Source organism: Chiloscyllium plagiosum, unplaced genomic scaffold, assembly GCF_037043375.1.
Source record: "Chiloscyllium plagiosum isolate Xiang-an unplaced genomic scaffold, Cpla_swu_hap1 HiC_scaffold_18, whole genome shotgun sequence".
NCBI lineage: Eukaryota > Metazoa > Chordata > Chondrichthyes > Orectolobiformes > Hemiscylliidae > Chiloscyllium > Chiloscyllium plagiosum.
In genome coordinates this window covers 12,751,399-12,770,959 of record NW_028270156.1, presented here as the reverse complement: position 1 = coordinate 12,770,959, position 19,561 = coordinate 12,751,399, and positions in this window count along the sequence as shown.

Sequence of the window (19,561 nt, the reverse complement as noted above, 5' to 3'; positions counted from 1 at the left end):
TCATCCCTTGGAGTCTGCTCTGCTACATTTCTTTTTCACTTGGCTGACAGCGAATGTGATTGCGGCATCAACTCCACTTTCGTGCCTGCTACCTTCCCAACCCCCCAGCATAACTTATGAATTATTCATTGAACAAAACCCTATCTCAGCCTTGAATCTCATCAATGAACCACCCTCCACTGCTCTCTGGTGAGGAGAATTCCACAGACTAACGACTGTCTGAGAGAAAAAGATGAATCTCCTCAGCTTAGCTTTAAATCGGAGATTTCTAAAGTGTGTTCCCATTAATTGTAGACCTCCCCAAGAAAGCATTCTTCCTGTAACCATCCTGTCAAATTCCTTTAAAGTCATAGAGACCATAAGACATAACTGACCGTAAGAGAGGGAGCTGAAAAAAGCAGCCCATTCAGCTCGCTGAATCTGCGCTGCCATTCATTGCTGACCTGATAATCCTCAACTCCTCTTTCATAGAACATAGAACATAGAAGAATACAGCGCAGTATAGGCCCTTCGGCCCTCGATGTTGCGCCGATCCAAGCCCACCTAACCTACACTAGCCCATTATCCTCCATATGCCTATCCAATGCCCGCTTAAATACCCATAATGAGGGAGAGTCCACCACTGCTACTGGCAGGGCATTCCATGAACTCGCTGAGTAAAGAACCTACCCCTAACATCTGTCCTATACCTACCCCCCCTTAATTTAAAGCTATGCCCCCTTGTAATAGCTGACTCCATACGTGGAAAAGATTCTCACTGTCGACCCTATCTAAACCCCTAATCATCTTGTACACCTCTATCAAGTCACCCCTAAACCTTCTTTTCTCCAATGAAAACAACCCCAAGTGCCTCAGCCTTTCCTCATAGGATCTTCCTACCATACCAGGCAACATCCTGGTAAACCTCCTCTGCACCCGTTCCAGTGCCTCCACATCCTTCCTATAGTATGGCGACCAAAACTGCACACAATACTCCAGATGCGGCCACACCAGAGTCTTATACAACTGCAACATGACCTCAGTACTCCGGAACTCAATTCCTCTACCAATAAAAGCCAGTACGCCATATGCCTTCTTCACCGCACTATTTACCTGGGTGGCAACTTTCAAAGATCTGTGTACATGGACACCAAGATCCCTCTGCTCATCCACACTACCAAGTATCCGACCATTAGCCCAGTACCCCATCTTTTTGTTACTCTTACCAAAGTGAATCACCTCACACTTAGCTACATTGAACTCCATTTGCCACCTTTCTGCCCAGTTCTGCAGCTTATCTATATCCCGCTGTAACCTGCCACATCCTTCCTCACTGTCTACAACTCCTCCGACTTTCGTATCATCTGCAAACTTGCTCACCCAACCTTCCAACCCCTCCTCCAGGTCATTTATAAAAATGACAAACAGCAATGGTTCCAAAACAGATCCTTGCGGAACACCGCTAGTGACGGCACTCCAAGATGAATCTTTACCATCAACTACTACCCTCTGTCTTCTTCCAGCCAGCCAACTCCTAATCCAAACCTCCAACTCACCCTCAATGCCATACCTTTTTTCTGAAATAACAGTATACACTTTTCCTGCCTTTTCACCATACATCTTGATTCCTTCACTATATTTCAATAAGATCATGTCTTATTCTTCCAAACTCTAATGTGTATATAAAAGAGATACTGTGCATTTAACAAATGCACAATCTTTCAATCCTCCAGCCTATTTACACAAAATCCAACTACTCTGGATGTCTTTGAGGTATAAGTCATGAGAACACTAACTTATTAAATGTGAACTCCTGAAAAAAAATCCATTCAACTGTCACAAACAGCTCTGCATCATTTCACCTTGAAAGTGCCTCACAGTCTCCAAAACAACCTTTCAAATAGTCCATCACATCAACCTTATGTTTTGATGGAATAAATCAATCTTCAGATGCTCTGTGAAGTTATTCACACAATTTGTTGAGAAGGATAATGTTAACTATATTTTCTGGTGCGTGCCCTCAGCAATGACACCCACAAGCTCACAAGTCATGCAGTTCACCTGTGGGTGTTTTTGTCTTTTTCCTGTAATTACTCTGTTATAGATCTTCTTCCATCAGAGCAGCCGTTACCTTATCATATGTTCCCTTACAAAATATCATGCTGCTGTGGTGCAAGTAATTGCAAACATTCTTCAGGGTATAGATTTATACCTCACTCTTGTATAAATATAATGCCCATGTGATTAATAAAACTGATGGGATTTCATTACAACACAATTATTCATCAATCTTTGTTTTTAAATGGGAGGGATGATTTATAATGTAACAGATTTCTCTGGGTACTAACATGAGTCATTCATATCTTAATTTTACGAATACCATGCTTTTTCTGACACACTTACAAATTGTCCAAGTCTGAACTTTTAAAAGCTTAAGACATGGTATGCTGTAAGATTCATTTGACTATTTTGCTTGATTTATCTTTGCAAAACAATGTTGCTCACAAAATAAAATATTTTTAGCTGTGACTGAACTGATTCAATTTCATTTTTGACACTCACCTGTGCTACTCTACAACATTTTGATAAAATTCTAACTACATAAATAGGGAATGAAAGTTAAAAGCAATGAAAAAAATTGATGGATGCTAGAGGTTTTTGAAATGAAAACAAAAAATGCTAGAAAAGCTCAGTAGGTCTGGTGGCACCAGTGGAGAGAGAAATTGAGTTAGCCATTTCAAGTTCAATATGACTATTCTTTGGAATTGAATGGAGAGGTGGAAATGTTGTAGGTTAAATGATATTGATGAGGGAAGAATGGACACGTGAGACAGAGGGCAGGTTAGGGAAAAGTCCAGGGACAAACACAGAATGCGGAGAATCTCAGCAGGTCTGAAGAAATCATACCATACGCAAAACATTAACTCTATAAAGCACTGTGTAATGTCCTGAAATCATTAAATGCACACAAATGCCTTTCTATTAATTTTATAGAGTAATTTTTAAGAAGATGTTGTGAAACATGAAAGGGTTCAGAAAAGATTTACAAGGATGTTGCCAGGGTTGGAGGGTTTGAGCTATAGAGAGAGGCTGAACAGACTGGAGAAAGTGAGGTCTGCAGATGCTGGAGATCAGAGCTGAAAATGTGTTGCTGGAACAGCGCAGCAGGTCAGGCAGCATCCAGGGAACAGGAGAATCGATGTTTCGGGCATAAGCCCTTCTTCAGAAATGAGGAAAGTGTGTCCAGCAGGCTAAGATAAAAGGTAGGAACAGACTGGGCCTATTTTCCCTGGAGCATTAGAGGCTGAGGGGTGACCTTATAAAATCATGAGGGACATGGATAGGATAAATAGACAAGGTATTTTCCCTGGGGTGGGGGAGACAAGAACTAGAGGGCATAGGTTTAGCATGAAAGGCGAAGATATAAAAGAGACCTGAGGGGCAACTGAATCACACAGAGGGTGGTACGTATTTGGAATGAGCTGCCAGAGGAAGTGATGGAGGCTAGTACAGTTGCAACATTTAAAAGGCATCTGGATGGATATTTGAATAGGAAGAGTTTGGAGGGACATGGACTGGGTGCTGGCAGGGGGGACTGGATTAGGTTGGGATATCTGGTCGGCATGGAAGACTGGCACCGAAAGGTCTGTGTTCTTGCCATACACCTCTGTGACTCTATAACTCAATGACTTATCACACCTTTGGCTCTCCTAATCATGTGATAAACTGTGAATGGTACAATTACACATGACAAAGAAGATGATGGTTAATGAAATGCTTTGGTGATGTTGATCAAGGGAGAAATATTGGCCAAGGGAGCAGGAACTGCGTCTACTTTTCTTTGATTAATGGAATGGCATCTTTACTTTTTGCCTCAGGAGATAACAGATTATTGGTTCGTCTATGAGATGGCACTTCTGACAATGTATTGCTCCCTGAGTGCAACACTGGACTGTGTGTTCAAGATCTGAAGGGTGGGTTGAATCCACAGCTGTGAGGAAAGAAACATTGCCTGAGATTGAAACAATCACTCATTATAAAGAATGTGAGTATTGCAACAGTGATGGGAGAAAGGTGGTGATGCTATTGGTGATGGGGTGGGGCCCTTTTAAATTTTCTTTGGTAAGTGTGCCATGTCTATTATTTCTTGAACCCTGGTAAATCATCTTTGGCTCAGACGAGGTATTTTTTTGATGTGTGGTAGAAGCACAGGCTTATTTTGATGACAAAAGAGAAATAAAATTTTTGAAAACCATCACAATCAGATCTGTGAGGATCTTCTGTGGATCAATTATACAGAACTCAACATGGGGAGTGAGTGCAGTTTGGCTCAGTTGGCATGGTGACTACTTCATAATTTATTACAATATCTACATTCGGTCCCCATTCGGAGTGAACAAACATGGAATTTACCCTGAGGGTGGAAAGCAAGCCAAAACACCATTGGCAAACTTTGCTCAAGAAAAGCTGCTTAAGGTAAAGCATCAGCTGGTAAGAAGCCAAAGAGCTGCATTTGGTCAACACACACATGACAAAGAAGGATGTCTCAAAGTTCAACATAACCCAACTAAACTGGATTAACTGTACATTGTTAGGATCTGAGATAATATCTGGTTTTGTACAAATGTGTGACAATCAACTGTGTTTTACCAACTATTTAACCACAGAGCAAAATTAATTAAGTAAAATTTCAATTCTTATTATCAGTTTTGGTTATAATGTTTTTTTTGTTCATTCACAGGATGTGTGCATTACTGCCTAGGCCAGTATTTATTGCCCATCCCTTATGTTAAGGGTAAAGGGCAATTAAGGGCCAAACACATTGCAGGGGTTCTGGGATCACACGTAGGCTAGATCTGGTGAGGATGAGACAAAAAATAAACTGCAGATGCTGGAATCCAAGATAGACAAGCAGGAGGCTGGAAGAACACAGCAAGCCAGGCAGCATCAGGAGGTGGAGAAGTCAACGTTTCGGGTGTAACCCTTCTTTAGATCCTGATGCTGCCTGGCTTGCTGTGTTCTTCCAACCTGCTGCCTGTCTACCCTAGACCAAGTGAGGATGACACATTCTCTAAAGGACATTAGTAAACCAGGTGGTATTTCCTGACAATTGGTAACAGTTCTATGCTTATCTTTAGATTTTTGATTCAACACTTTTATTAAAGTCAAATTCCACCATCTGGTGGAATCCTATGGTGGGATTCAAAGCCAGGTCCCCAGAACATTACCTAAGCCTCCCCTGAAGAAAACAATAAAATGCATATTAATCACATTTAGGTCAACCTTTGGTAGAGGAAGAAGTAGCATTTTATTTTGGAATAGAATATTTCCAGTTTCAAAAGAAGTAGAACATGTTGCCTCAAAAAATATGTTATTTTTGCTAATTAAAAATATAAATATGTTTTAACAATGTAAAACAAATCTGGTTCAATTGAGGGAAAGCTTGGTGGATCGCAGTGGTATTGTAGTAAGAGATCAAATTGACACCGAGGTGAATGAACATTGACAGGCTTTATTAAACATAACTTTAAACAAGAGATGGTTGCTGAGGACATTTCTGAAACTGTATAGTCTCAGGTTCCACTCCCGATGACCTGAGGTCGCTATGGTAGCTATTTTTGGTGTAAAACTAAACCTTCACCCCACAGATATAGGGGGATTTAGGCCAGCAAGGCATTACAAAAAATACCTTAAGTGAAAAAGGCTGTGAAAACAGTTGTGGAATATTGAGTTTTATGACAATTATGGGCACCCTACCTCTGGCAAGATTACTTAAACTTCAAGAAATTTCAGCACATATTTACCAGAATGACACCTGGACTCTAAGAGTTAAATGACAAGAAGTGATTATACAAGCTAAGGTTGTGTTCCTTGCAATGTTGAATGTTGAGGATTGATTTTAATTGAAGTTTTCGAAATTACTTTGGAAACACTAAGGGTAATACAGTACTTGTACCAATTGGGAATCTCGGATTCAAAGGCACAATCAAAAATATTTTGAATTCACTAAACACTATTGTGTAGTGCAATTTTGATATTCTTTTATACAAATGGCAATGGATGCTAAATTGATTTGAAATTGATAGCTTTTTCCTCATTAGATTTATTAAGGGGATATGGGACTTTTGTGGAATAGGCCACAGATAAGCCATGTTCTAATTACATGCCCAGTAATGTATTAGTTATGTTACATCCAGAGGCCTCAAATAATGTTCCAGATATGAGAGTTCAAATCCCATCACAGCAGCCGGTGAATTTTAATTCAACATTTAAATAAGCCTTTGAGGGCTGTTATCAGCAATGATGACTACCTTGTTGTAAGATCCCATCCGCTCCACTCATGACCGTGAAAACCTACATTTCCCCCAAGCTTACCTGGCTTCAACTATATGTAACTCCAAACTCACAGAAATGGCCTCTGAAAAGGCCTTGATTGTATCAAATAGCTGCGCTCTGATTAACAGTGAATTAAGAAAGTGATTCACCACAATCCTGTATTCCAACTTTTTTGTTGTAATCATTCAAGGGATTATGGGGGTTATTGGTGGGCCACCATTTTTGGCCAGTCCAAATATCCCTGGAGATGGTGATGGTGAGCTGTCTTCTTGAACTGCTTATTCTTGGGCTTTTATTCAAGGAATGTTTATTATAATTTCATTTTACATGTCATTTCCTAAATTTTAACCATATAAAACTTTCCACACTGTCCTGGAAGCATCAACACTGTTTAAAGATCAAGATGGGCAACTGACGTTGATAAGGGTGGAGTGGGATGTGAGAAAGAGGTTAATGCTTGAGCAGACTATCACTTGCAATGGATTTAGTTCCATCAGTGCTCACTGTTTCAGTTATGGCTATTCCAATGATGGCAAGAGTCATCCACTATTGGCTGGGGACATGTCATAGCAACATGGGAACTGGAGTAGGGCATTCATCCCTTCCAGCCTGCTCTGCCATTTAATGAGATCATGGCTGACCTGTGACTTAACTCCATATGCTGCCTTGGACATATGCCTTGTTACTCTTGCTTAATAAAAAAATTATCTATCTCAAATTTAATTTGAACACTTGAATTAACATTGATCGCCGTTTGAGGACAATTCCAAACCTCCACTACTCTTTGCATGTAGATGTACTTTCTAACATCTCTCCTGAATAGCCTGGCCTGAATTCTTAGACTATGCCTCATGGTTCTAGATTCTTCAGCCCGTGAAAATAGTTTGTCTTCACCTACTCTGTCTTTCCCAGTTAATATCCTGAAGACTTTGATTAAGTTAGCCCTTAACATTCTAAATGGTAAAGAAAAAAGGCTTAATTTGTCTACTGTCTCTTCATGACTTAACTCCTGAAGTCCAGGTATCATCTTTTTGCACAATCTGTAATCTCATGGCCTGGCATATCTTTTCTGACCATCAAGGCAGGGGATCAACCCTGGTTCGAATGGAGACTGTAGGAGGGCATGCCAGGAGCAGCACCAGGCATACCTGAAGATGAGGAGTCAATTTGGTGAAGTCACTAAGCATGACTACTTGCATGCCAAACAGCATAAGCAGCAAGTAATAGATTGAACGAAACAAACCCAGACCAGCAGATCAGATTTAAGCTCTGTAGTCCTGTCACATCTAGTTGTGAATGGTGGTGGACAATTGATCAAATCACGAGAGGAGGAGGCTCCACAAATATCCCCAACCTTAATGATGGAAGAGCCCAACACTTCAGTGCAATAGATGAGGCTGAAGCTCTCACAGCAATCTTCAGCCAGAAGTGCCGAGTGGATGATCCATTTTGGCCTCTTACAGTGGTTCCCAGTATTACAGATGCAGCCGATTTAATTCACTCCGCATGGTATTAAGAAATGGTTGGAGGCATTGGACACTGCTAAGGCTATAGGACCTGATAAGATTTCGGCAACTGTACTGAAGATCTGTGCTCCAGAACATGCTATTCCCTTAGTCAAACTGTTCTATTATAGTTACAACATTGACTTCTACCCAACAGTGTGGAAAATTGCCCAGGTGTGTCCTGTATACACAAAGCAACCCAATTAACTACTGCCTTATTAGTCTACTCTCCATCATCAGTAAAGTGATGGAAGGTGTCGTCAACAGTGCTACCAAGCAATATCTACTCAGTGATGCCCAGTTTAGATTCTGGATTAGTGGTGCTGGAAAAGTGCAGCAGTTCAGGCAGCATCTGAGGAGCAGTAAAATCGACGTTTCGGGCAAAAGCCCTTCATCAGGAATACAGGCAGAGTGCCTGAAGGCTCCATCCTTCAGGCACTCTGCCTGTATTCCTGGTTAAGGGCTTTTGCCCGAAAGGTTGATTTTACTGCTCCTCGGATGCTGCCTGAACTGCTGTATTTTTCCAGCACCACTAATCCAGAATCTGGTTTCCAGCATGGTGGAAAGGGTGGTTTCAGGGTGGTGTCAGGGTGGTGTCCTTAGCCCAACCACCTTCAGCTGCTTCACCAATGACCATCCCTCTATAATAAGGTTAGAAATGGGAATGTTTGCCAATGATTGCACAATGTTCAGCACCATTCGTGATACTGAAGCAGTCCATACCCAAATGCAAAAACAACGAGATAGTACCCAGGCTTACGCTGTCAAGTGAGAAATAATACATGTGTCACACAAATGTCAGGTAATGATAATCTCCAATAACAGTCAATCCAACTACTGTCCCTTGACATTCAGTGATGTTAACATCACTCCATCCTCCACTATCAATATACTTGGGGTTACCATTGACCAGAAACTCAACTGGATTCACCACATAAACACAGTGGCTACAAGAGCAGGTCAGAGACACATAATACTGCAGCAAATAACTCATCTCCTGACTCGCAAATGTCTGTCCACCATCTACAAGGCACAAGTCAAGATTATGATGGAATATTCCCCACTCACCTGAATGAGTGCTGCTCCAACAACATTCAAGAAACTTGGCACCATCCAGAACAAAGCAATCCGCTTGATTGGCACCACATCCACAAACATCCACTCCCTCAACCACCAACACTCAGTAGCAGCAGTATGTACCGTCCACAAGATACATTACAGAAATTCACCAAAGATCCTTGGGCAGTACCTTCCAATGCCATTACCACATCCATCTAGGAAGGACAAGGGCAGCAGGTATATGAGAACAACGCCACCTGTAAGTTCCCCACCAAGCCAGTCACTATCCTAACTTGGAAATATATCACCGTTCCATCACTGTCACTGGATCAAAATCTTGGAATTCTCTTCATAACAGCATTTACAGCACATGGACTGTAGGGTTCAAGAAGGCAGCTCACTCCAGCACACTCTTATGGACAACTAGGGACAGGCAATAAATGCTGGCCAGTCAGTGATGCCCACATCCCACAAGTGAATAATAAGAAACAAAATAAAACTGTGTTAACTCCCTCCAAGGTCAAACATCTTTTCTCAGGTGGAATGCCCAGATCTGCTCACAGTACTCTAAATGTGGTCTAACCAGGCTATTGTGTAACTGCAGCATAATGTCTACATCTCGATACTCCAGCTCTATCGATATAAAGGCCAGCATTCCATTAGCCTTTTTGACTGTTTCCTGAACCCTGATATCTCATTAGATATCCACTGTATTTAACTTCATGCTTTCTAAAAACAAAGTACCCTGATCGATCCTGTTTTGGTCTGAAATGGATAAGCTCACACTTGGTTATATTAAAACCCATTTGCCACAGCTTTGCCCATTCACCCAATTTATCAATTTCCTGTTGTAATTTTATGCTGTCATCAACACTACCCACAATGCTGCCCAATCTTGTACCATCAGTAAATTTGTATTTTTGATTTGTTATGGCATCATACAGGTTGTTAATGAATATTGTGAATAATTAAGGCCCTAACATAGATTCCTGTGAGACACCACTAGTCATGTTTTGTCAGTTTGAATATTTATCCATTATGGGAGAGAAAGTGAGGACTGCAGATGCTGGAGATCAGAGCTGAAAATGTGTTGCTGGAAAAGTGCAGCAGGTCAGGCAGCATCCAAGGAGCAGGAGAATCGACGTTTCGGGCATAAACCCTTCTTCAGGAATGAGGAAAGTGTGTCCAGCAGGCTAAGATAAAAGGTAGGGAGGAGGGACTTGGGGGAGGGGCGTTGGAAATGCGAGAGGTGGAAGGAGGCCAAGGTGAGGGTGATAGGCCGGAATGGGGTGGGGGCGGAGAGGTCAGGAAGAAGATTGCAGGTTAGGAAGGCGGTGCTGAGTTTGAGGGATTTGACTGAGACAAGGTGGGGGGAGGGGAAATGAGGAAACTGGAGAAATCTGAGTTCATCCCTTGTGGTTGGAGGGTTCCTAGGCGGAAGATAAGGCGCTCTTCCTCCAACCGTCGTGTTGTTATGGTCTGACGATGGAGGAGTCCAAGGACCTGCATGTCCTTGGTGGAGTGGGAGGGGGAGTTGAAGTGTTGAGCCATGGGGTGGTTGGGTTGGTTGGCCCGGGTGTCCCAGAGGTGTTCTCTGAAACGTTCCGCAAGTAGGTGGCCTGTCTCCCCAATATAGAGGAGGCCACATCGGGTGCAGCGGATGCAATAAATGATGTGTGTGGAGGTGCAGGTGAATTTGTGGCGGATATGGAAGTATCCCTTGGGGCCTTGGAGGGAAGTAAGGGGGGAGGTGTGGGCGCAAGTTTTACATTTCTTGCGGTTGCAGGGGAAAGTGCCGGGAGTGGAGGTTGGGTTGGTGGGGGGTGTGGACCTGACGAGGGAGTCACGGAGGGAATGGTCTTTTCGGAACGCTGATAGGGGAGGGGAGGGAAATATATCCCTGGTGGTGGGGTCCGTTTGGAGGTGGCGGGAATGACGGCGGATGATACGCTGTATATGGAGGTTGGTGGGGTGGTAGGTGAGGACCAGTGGGGTTCTGTCCTGGTGGCGGTTGGAGGGGCGGGGCTCAAGGGCGGAGGAGCGGGAAGTGGAGGAGATGCGGTGGAGAGCATCGTCGACCACGTCTGGGGGCAAAATTGCGGTCTTTGAAGAAGGAGGCCATCTGGGTTGTTTGGTATTGGAACTGGTCCTCCTGGGAGCAGATGCGGCGGAGACGAAGGAATTGGGAATATGGGATGGCGTTTTTACAGGGGGCAGGGTGGGGGGAGGTGTAGTCTAGGTAGCTGTGGGAGTCAGTCGGTTAAAAGTAAATGTCCGTGTTGATTCGGTCGCCCGAGATAGAAATGGAGAGGTCTAGGAAGGGGAGGGAGGAGTACTCATCCATTATTCCAACTCTCTGTTTCCTGCCATTGAACTAACTTCTTGTCCATAACAGCATTTCTCCCACAATTCCATGGCCTTTCACTTCAGCTAACAATCTCTTGCGTGGTACTGTATTAAAAGCCTTCTGGAAGTACATGCCAACAAGAGCCATCAACTTACCTCCATGTCCCACATGTTTTACATCTTCAAAAAACTCTCTAGAATTTGTCAGGCATGACCCACACTTCATGAAACCATTCAGGGTCTCCCAGATTAACTGTCACGTGTTCTTCATGATGCTTCCTTACACTGCACACCACATTGTCCTACAAGCCAAAGAGAACTGGTGTGGTGCAATGTACCTGGATGTTGTGCTTGAATAGCTGCAGTGCGTGATGTGTAAGTGAGCACCTTGCAGCAGCGCGGGATGTGCAAGTGAGCACATTGCAACAGTGTGTGAGGTGTCAGTGAGCATCTTGCAGCAGTGTTTTTGGTGTAAGTGAGCAGCTGGCAGCAGTGTTTTAGGTGTGAGTGAGCAACATGCATCTGTGTGTGAGGTGTAACTAAGCACCTGCAGCAATGATTTAGGTGTAAGTCAGCAACTTGCAGCAGTGTGTGAGGTGTAAGTGAGCACCTTGCAGCGGTGTGTGAGGTGCAGGTGAGCAACTTGCAGCTGTGCGTGTGGTGTAAGTGAGCACCTTGCAGCAGTGTTTTAGGTGTAAGTGAGCACCTGGCAGCGGTGTGTTAGGTGTAAGTGAGCACCTTGCAGCAGTGTTTTAGGTGTAAGTGAGCACCTTGCAGCAGTGTTTTAGGTGTAAGTGAGCACCTTGCAGCAGTGTGTTAGGTGTAAGTGAGCACCTTGCAGCAGTGTTTTAGGTGTAAGTGAGCAACTTGCAGCAGTGTTTTAGGTGTAAGTGAGCACCTTGCAGCAGTGTGTTAGGTGTAAGTGAGCACCTTGCAGCAGTGTTTTAGGTGTAAGTGAGCACCTTGCAGCAGTGTTTTAGGTGTAAGTGAGCAACTTGCAGCAGTGTTTTAGGTGTAAGTGAGCACCTTGCAGCAGTGTGTTAGGTGTAAGTGAGCACCTTGCAGCAGTGTTTTAGGTGTAAGTGAGCACCTTGCAGCAGTGTTTTAGGTGTAAGTGAGCACCTTGCAGCAGTGTTTTAGGTGTAAGTGAGCACCTTGCAGCAGTGTTTTAGGTGTAAGTGAGCAACTTGCAGCAGTGTTTTAGGTGTAAGTGAGCACCTTGCAGCAGTGTTTTAGGTGTAAGTGAGCACCTTGCAGCAGTGTTTTAGGTGTAAGTGAGCACCTTGCAGCAGTGTTTTAGGTGTAAGTGAGCAACTTGCAGCAGTGTTTTAGGTGTAAGTGAGCACCTTGCAGCAGTGTTTTAGGTGTAAGTGAGCACCTTGCAGCAGTGTGTTAGGTGTAAGTGAGCAACTTGCAGCAGTGTTTTAGGTGTAAGTGAGCATCTTGCAGCAGTGTGTGGGGTGTAAGTGAGCACCATGCAGCAGTGTGTGGGGTGTAAGTGAGCACATTGCAGCAGTGTGTGAGGTGGAAGTGAGCACCTTGCAGCGGTGTGCAAGATTTAAGTGAGCACCTTGCAGCAGTGTGTGCGGTGAAAGTAGGTATTTGGCAGCGGTGTGTGGGGTGTAAGTGAGCACCTTGCAGCAGTGTGTGAGGTGTAAGTGAGCATCTTGCAGCAGTGCGTTAGGTGTAAGTCAGCAACTTGCAGCAGTGTGTGATGTGTAAGTGAGCATCTTGCAGCACTGTGTGGGATGGAAGTGAGCACCTTGCAGTAGTGTGTGAAGTGTAAGTGAGCACCTTGCAGCAGTGTGTGGGGTGTAAGTGAGCACCTTGCAGTAGTGTGTGAGGTGTAAGTGAGCACCTTGCAGCAGTGTGTGAGGTGGAAGTAAGCACCTTGCAGCGGTGTGTGAGGTGTAAGTGAGCATCGTGCAGCAGTGTGTGAGGTGTAAGTGAGCACATTGCAGCAGCGTGTGAGGTGTAAATGAGCACCTTGCAGTAGTGTGTGAGGTGTAAGTGAGCAACTTGCAGCAGTGTGTTAGGTGGAAGTGAGCACCATGCAGCTGTGAGTGAGGTGTAAGTGAGCAACTTGCAGCAGTGTGTTAGGTGGAAGTGAGCACCTTGCAGCAGTGTTTTAGGTGCAGGTGAGCAACTTGCAGCAGTGTGTGAGGGGTACATAAGCACCTTGCAGCGTTGTGTGTGGTGTAAGTGAGCACCTAGCAGCGTTGTGTGTGGTGTAAGTGAGCACCTAGCAGCAGTGTGTGAGGTGTAAGTGAGCAGTGGGTGAGGTACAAGTGCGCACCTTGCAGCGGTGTGTGAGGTGTAAGTGAGCAACTTGCAGCTGTGCGTGTGGTGTAAGTGAGCACCTTGCAGAGGTGTGTGAGGTGAAAGTGAGCACCTTGCAGCCGTGTGTGAGGTGAAAGTAAGCACCTTGCAGCAGTGTGTGAGGTGTAAGTGAGCACCTTGCAGCAGTGTGTGAGGTGTAAGTGAGCAACTTGCAGCAGTGTGTGGGGTGTACGTGAGCACCTTGCAGCGGTGTGTGTGGTGTAAGTGAGCAACTTGCAGCTGTGAGTGAGGTGTAAGTGAGCAACTTGCAGCAGTGTGTGAGGTGTAAGTGAGCACCTTGCAGCAGTGTGTGAGGTGTAAGTGAGCAACTTGCAGCTGTGAGTGAGGTGTAAGTGAGCAACTTGCAGCTGTGAGTGAGGTGTAAGTGAGCAACTTGCAGCAGTGTGTGAGGTGTAAGTGAGCACCTTGCAGCGTTGTGTGTGGTGTAAGTGAGCACCTAGCAGCAGTGTGTGGGGTGTAAGTGAGCAGTGGGTGAGGTACAAGTGCGCACCTTGCAGCGGTGTGTGAGGTGTAAGTGAGCATCTTGCAGCTGTGTTTTAGGTGCAGGTGAGCAACTTGCAGCTGTGCGTGTGGTGTAAGTGAGCACCTTGCAGAGGTGTGTGAGGTGAAAGTGAGCACCTTGCAGCCGTGTGTGAGGTGAAAGTAAGCACCTTGCAGCAGTGTGTGAGGTGTAAGTGAGCACCTTGCAGCAGTGTGTGAGGTGTAAGTGAGCAACTTGCAGCAGTGTGTGGGGTGTACGTGAGCACCTTGCAGCGGTGTGTGAGGTGTAAGTGAGCACCTTGCAGCGGTGTGTGAGGTGTAAGTGAGCACCTTGCAGCAGTGTGTGAGGTGTAAGTGAGCATCTTGCAGCTGTGTTTTAGGTGCAGGTGAGCAACTTGCAGCTGTGCGTGTGGTGTAAGTGAGCACCTTGCAGCAGTGTGTGAGGTGTAAGTGAGCACATTGCAGCAGTGTGTGGGGTGTACGTGAGCACCTAGCAGCGGTGTGTGAGGTGTAAGTGAGCACCTTGCAGCGGTGTGTGAGGTGTAAGTGAGCACCTTGCAGCAGTGTGTGAGGTGTAAGTGAGCAACTTGCATCAGTGTGTGAGGTGTAAGTGGGCACGGTGGGTGGCACAGTGGTTAGCACTGCTGCCTTACAGCGCCAGAGACCCGGGTTCAATTCCCGCCTCAGGCGACTGACTGTGTGGAGTTTGCACGTTCTCCCCGTGTCTGCGTGGGTTTCCTCCGGGTACTCCGGTTTCCTCCCACAGTCCAAAGATGTGCAGGTCAGGTGAATTGGCCAGACTAAATTGCCCATTGTGTTAGGTAAGGGGTAAATGTAGGGGTATGGGTGGGTTTCGCTTCGGCGGGTCGGAGTGGACTTGTTGGGCCGAAGGGCCTGTTTCGACACTGTAATCTAATCTAAAAAAAAACCTTGCAGCAGTTTTTAAGGTGTAAGTGAGCAACATGCAGCAGTGTGTGAGGTGTACGTAAGCACCATGCAGCAGTGTGTGAGGTGTAAGTGAGCAACTTGCAGCAGTGTGTGAGGTGTAAGTGAGCAACTTGCAGCAGTGTTTTAGGTGTAAGTGAGCAACTTGCAGCAGTGTGTGAGGTGTAAGTGAGCACCTTGCAGCAGTGTGTTAGGTGTAAGTGAGCACCTTGCAGCAGTGTTTTAGGTGTAAGTGAGCATCTTGCACCAGTGCGTTAGGTGTAAGTGAGCACCTTGCAGCAGTGTGTGGGATGTAAGTGAGCACCTTGCTGTAGTGTGTGAGGTTTATGTGAGCACCTTGCAGCAGTGTGTGGGGGGAAAGTGAGCACCTTGCAGCAGTGTGTGAGGTGTAAGTGGGCACCTTGCAGCAGTGTTTAAGGTGTAAGTGAGCACCATGCAGCAGTGTGTGAGGTGTAAGTGAGAAACTTGCAGCAGTGTGTTAGGTGTAAGTGAGCACCTTGCAGCAGTGTTTTAGGTGTAAGTGAGCAACTTGCAGCGGTGTGTGAGGTGTAAGTCAGCAACTTGCAGCAGTGTGTGAGGTGGAAATGAGCATCTTGCACCGGTGTGTGAGGTGTCAGTGAGCAACTTTCAAGAGTGCGTTAGGTGTAAGTCAGCAACTTGCAGCAGTGTGTGGGATGTAAGTGAGCACTTTGCAGTAGTGTGTGAAGTGTGAGCACCTTGCTGCGGTGTGTGAGGTGTAAGTGAGCACCTTGCAGCAGTGTGTGAGGTTTAAGTGAGCACCTTGCAGCGGTGTGTGAGGTGTAAGTGAGCACCTTGCATCAGTGTGTGAGGTGTAAGTGAGCATCTTGCATCAGTGTGTGAGGTGTAAGTGAGCATCTTGCATCAGTGTGTGAGGTGTAAGTGAGCACCTTGCAGCGGTGTGTGAGGTGTAAGTGAGCATCTTGCATCAGTGTGTGAGGTGTAAGTGAGCACCTTGCAGCAGTGTGTGAGGTGTAAGTGAGCACCTTGCAGCAGTGTGTGAGGTGTAAGTGAGCACCTTGCAGCGGTGTGTGAGGTGTAAGTGAGCACCTTGCAGCGGTGTGTGAGGTGTAAGTGAGCACCTTGCAGCGGTGTGTGAGGTGTAAGTGAGCACCTTGCAGCGGTGTGTGAGGTGTAAGTGAGCATCTTGCATCAGTGTGTGAGGTGTAAGTGAGCACCTTGCAGCAGTGTGTGAGGTGTAAGTGAGCACCTTGCAGCGGTGTGTGAGGTGTAAGTGAGCATCTTGCATCAGTGTGTGAGGTGTAAGTAAGCACCTTGCAGCAGTGTGTGAGGTGTAAGTGAGCACCTTGCAGCGGTGTGTGAGGTGTAACTGAGCACCTTGCAGCAGTGTTTAAGGTGTAAGTGAGCACCTTGCAGCAGTGTGTGAGGTGTAAGTGAGCAACTTGCAGCAGTGTGTGAGGTGTAAGTAAGCACCTTGCAGCAGTGTTTAAGGTGTAAGTGAGCACCTTGCAGCAGTGTGTGAGGTGTAAGTGAGCAACTTGCATCAGTGTGTGAGGTGTAAGTGGACACCTTGCAGCGGTGTGTGCAGTGTAAGTGAGCACCTTGCAGCAGTGTGTGGGGTGTACGTGAGCACCTTGCAGCAGTGTGTAAGGTGTAAGTGAGCACCTTGCAGCAGTGTGTGAGGTGTAAGTGAGCACCTTGCAGCAGTGTGTGAGGTGTAAGTGAGCACCTTGCAGCAGTGTGTGAGGTGTAACTGAGCACCTTGCAGCAGTGTGTAAGGTGTAAGTGAGCACCTTGCAGCAGTGTGTGAGGTGTAAGTGAGCACCTTGCAGCAGTGTTTAAGGTGTAAGTGAGCACCTTGCATCAGTGTGTGAGGTGTAAGGGAGCACCTTGCAGACGTGTGTGAGGTGAAATTAAGCACCTTACAGCGGTGTGTGAGGTGGAAGTGGACACCTTGCAGCGGTGTGTGCAGTGTAAGTGAGTACCTAGCAGCAGTGTGTGAGGTGTAAGTGAGCACCTTGCAGCAGTGTGTGGGGTGTAAGGGAGCACCTTGCAGACGTGTGTGAGGTGAAATTAAGCACCTTACAGCGGTGTGTGAGGTGGAAGTAAGCACCTTACAGCAGTGTGTGAGGTGTAAGTGAGCACATTGCAGCAGTGTGTGAGGTGTAAGTGAGCACCTTACAGCATTGTGTGAGGTGTAAGTGAGCACCTTGCAGCCCTGTGTCAGGTGAAAGTAAGCACCTTGCAGCAGTGTGTGAGGTGTAAGTGAGCACCTTGCAGCCGTGTGTCAGGTGAAAGTAAGCACCATGCAGCGGTGTGTGAGGTGTCAGTGAGCAACTTGCAGCAGTGCGTTAGGTGTAAGTTAGCACCTTGCAGCAGTGTTTTAGGTGTAAGTCAGCAACTTGCAGCGGTGTGTGGGATGTAAGTGAGCACCTTGCTGTAGTGTGTGAAGTGTAGGTGAGCACCTTGCAGCAGTGCGTTAGGTGTAAGTTAGCACCTTGCTGCGGTATGTGAGGTGTAAGTGAGCACCTTGCAGCGGTGTGTGAGGTGTAAGTGAGCACCTAGCAGCAGTGTGTGAGGTGTCAGTGAGCAACTTGCAGCAGTGCGTTAGGTGTAAGTTAGCACCTTGCAGCAGTGTGTGAAGTGTAAGTGAGCACCTTGCTGCGGTATGTGAGGTTTATGTGAGCACCTTGCAGCAATGTGTGATGTGTAAGTGAGCACCTAGCAGCAGTGTGTGAGGTGTAAGTGAGCACCTTGCAGCAGTGTGTGGGATGTAAGTGAGCACCTTGCAGCGGTGTGTGGGATGTAAGTGAGCACCTTGCATCAGTGTGTGAGGTGTAAGTGGGCACCTTGCAGCAGTGTTTAAGGTGTAAGTGAGCACCATGCAGCAGTGTGTGAGGTGTAAGTGAGCACCTTGCAGCAGTGTGTGAGGTGTAAGTGAGCAACTTGCAGCAGTGTGTTAGGTGTAAGTGAGCACCATGCAGCAGTGTGTGAGGTGTAAGTGAGCACCTTGCAGCAGTGTGTTAGGTGTAAGTGAGCAACTTGCAGCAGTGTGTTAGGTGTAAGTGAGCAACATGCAGCAGTGTTTTAGGTGTAAGTGAGCTACTTGCAGCAGTGTGTGAGGTGTCAGTGAGCAACTTTCAGCAGTGCGTTAGGTGTAAGTTAGCAACTTGCAGCAGTGTTTTAAGTGTAAGTCAGCAACTTGCAGCAGTGTGTGTGATGTAAGTGAGCACTTTGCAGTAGTGTGTGAAGTGTGAGCACCTTGCTGCGGTGTGTGAGGTGTAAGTGAGCACCTTGCAGCGGTGTGTGAGGTGTAAGTGAGCAACTTGCAGCGGTGTGTGCGGTGTAAGTGAGCATCTTGCAGCAGTGTGTGAGGTGTAAGTGAGCACCTTGCAGCGGTGTGTGCGGTGTAAGTGAGCATCTTGCAGCGGTGTGTGAGGTGTAATTAAGCACCTTACAGCGGTGTGTGAGGTGTAAGTGAGCACCTTGCAGTGGTGTGTGAGGTGTAAGTGAGCAACTTGCAGCGGTGTGTGCGGTGTAAGTGAGCACCTTGCAGCAGTGTGTGAGGTGTAAGTGAGCACCTTGCAGTGGTGTGTGAGGTTTAAGTGAGCACCTTGCAGCAGTGTGTGAGATGTAAGTGAGCAACTTGCAGCAGTGTTTTAGGTGTAAGTGAGCACCTTGCAGCAGTGTTTTAGGTGTAAGTGAGCATCTTGCACCAGTGTGTGAGGTGTAAGTGAGCAACTTGCAGCAGTGTCTGAGGTGTAAGTGAGCACCTTGCAGCAGTGTGTTAGGTGTAAGTGAGCAACTTGCAGCAGTGTTTTAGGTGTAAGTGAGCATCTTGCAGCAGTGTGTGAGGTGTAAGTGAGCACCTTGAAGCAGTGTGTGAGGTGAAAGTGAGTGCCTTGCAGCAGTGTGTGAGGTGTAAGTAAGCACATTGCAGCAGTGTGTGAGGTGGAAGTGAGCACCTTGCAGCGGTGTGCGAGGTTTAAGTGAGCACCTTGCAGCAGTGTGTGCGGTGAAAGTAGGTATTTGGCAGCGGTGTGTGGGGTGTAAGTGAGCACCTTGCAGCAGTGTGTGAGGTGTAAGTGAGCACCTTGCAGCGGTCTGTGCGGTGTAGATGACAACCTTGCAGCAGTGTGTGAGGTGTAAGTGAGCATCTTGCAGCAGTGTGTGAGGTGTAAGTGAGCAACTTGCAGCAGTGTGTTAGGTGGAAGTGAGCACCTTGCAGCAGTGTGTGAGGTGTAAGTGAGCAACTTGCAGCAGTGTGTTAGGTGGAGGTGAACACCTTGCAGCGGTGTGTGAGGTGTAAGTGAGCATCTTGCAGCAGTGTGTGAGGTGTAAGTGAGCACCTTGCAGCAGTGTGTGAGGTGTAAGTGGGCACCTTGCAGCAGTGTGTGAGGTGTACGTAAGCACCATGCAGCAGTGTGTGAGGTTTAAGTGAGCACCTTGCAGCGGCGTGTGAGATGTAAGTGAGCACCATGCGGCAGTGTGTGAGGTGTAAGTGAGCACCTAGCAGCAGTGTGTGAGGTGTAAGTAAGCACCTTGCAGCGGTCTGTGAGGTGTAAGTGAGCACCTTGCAGCAGTGTGTGAGG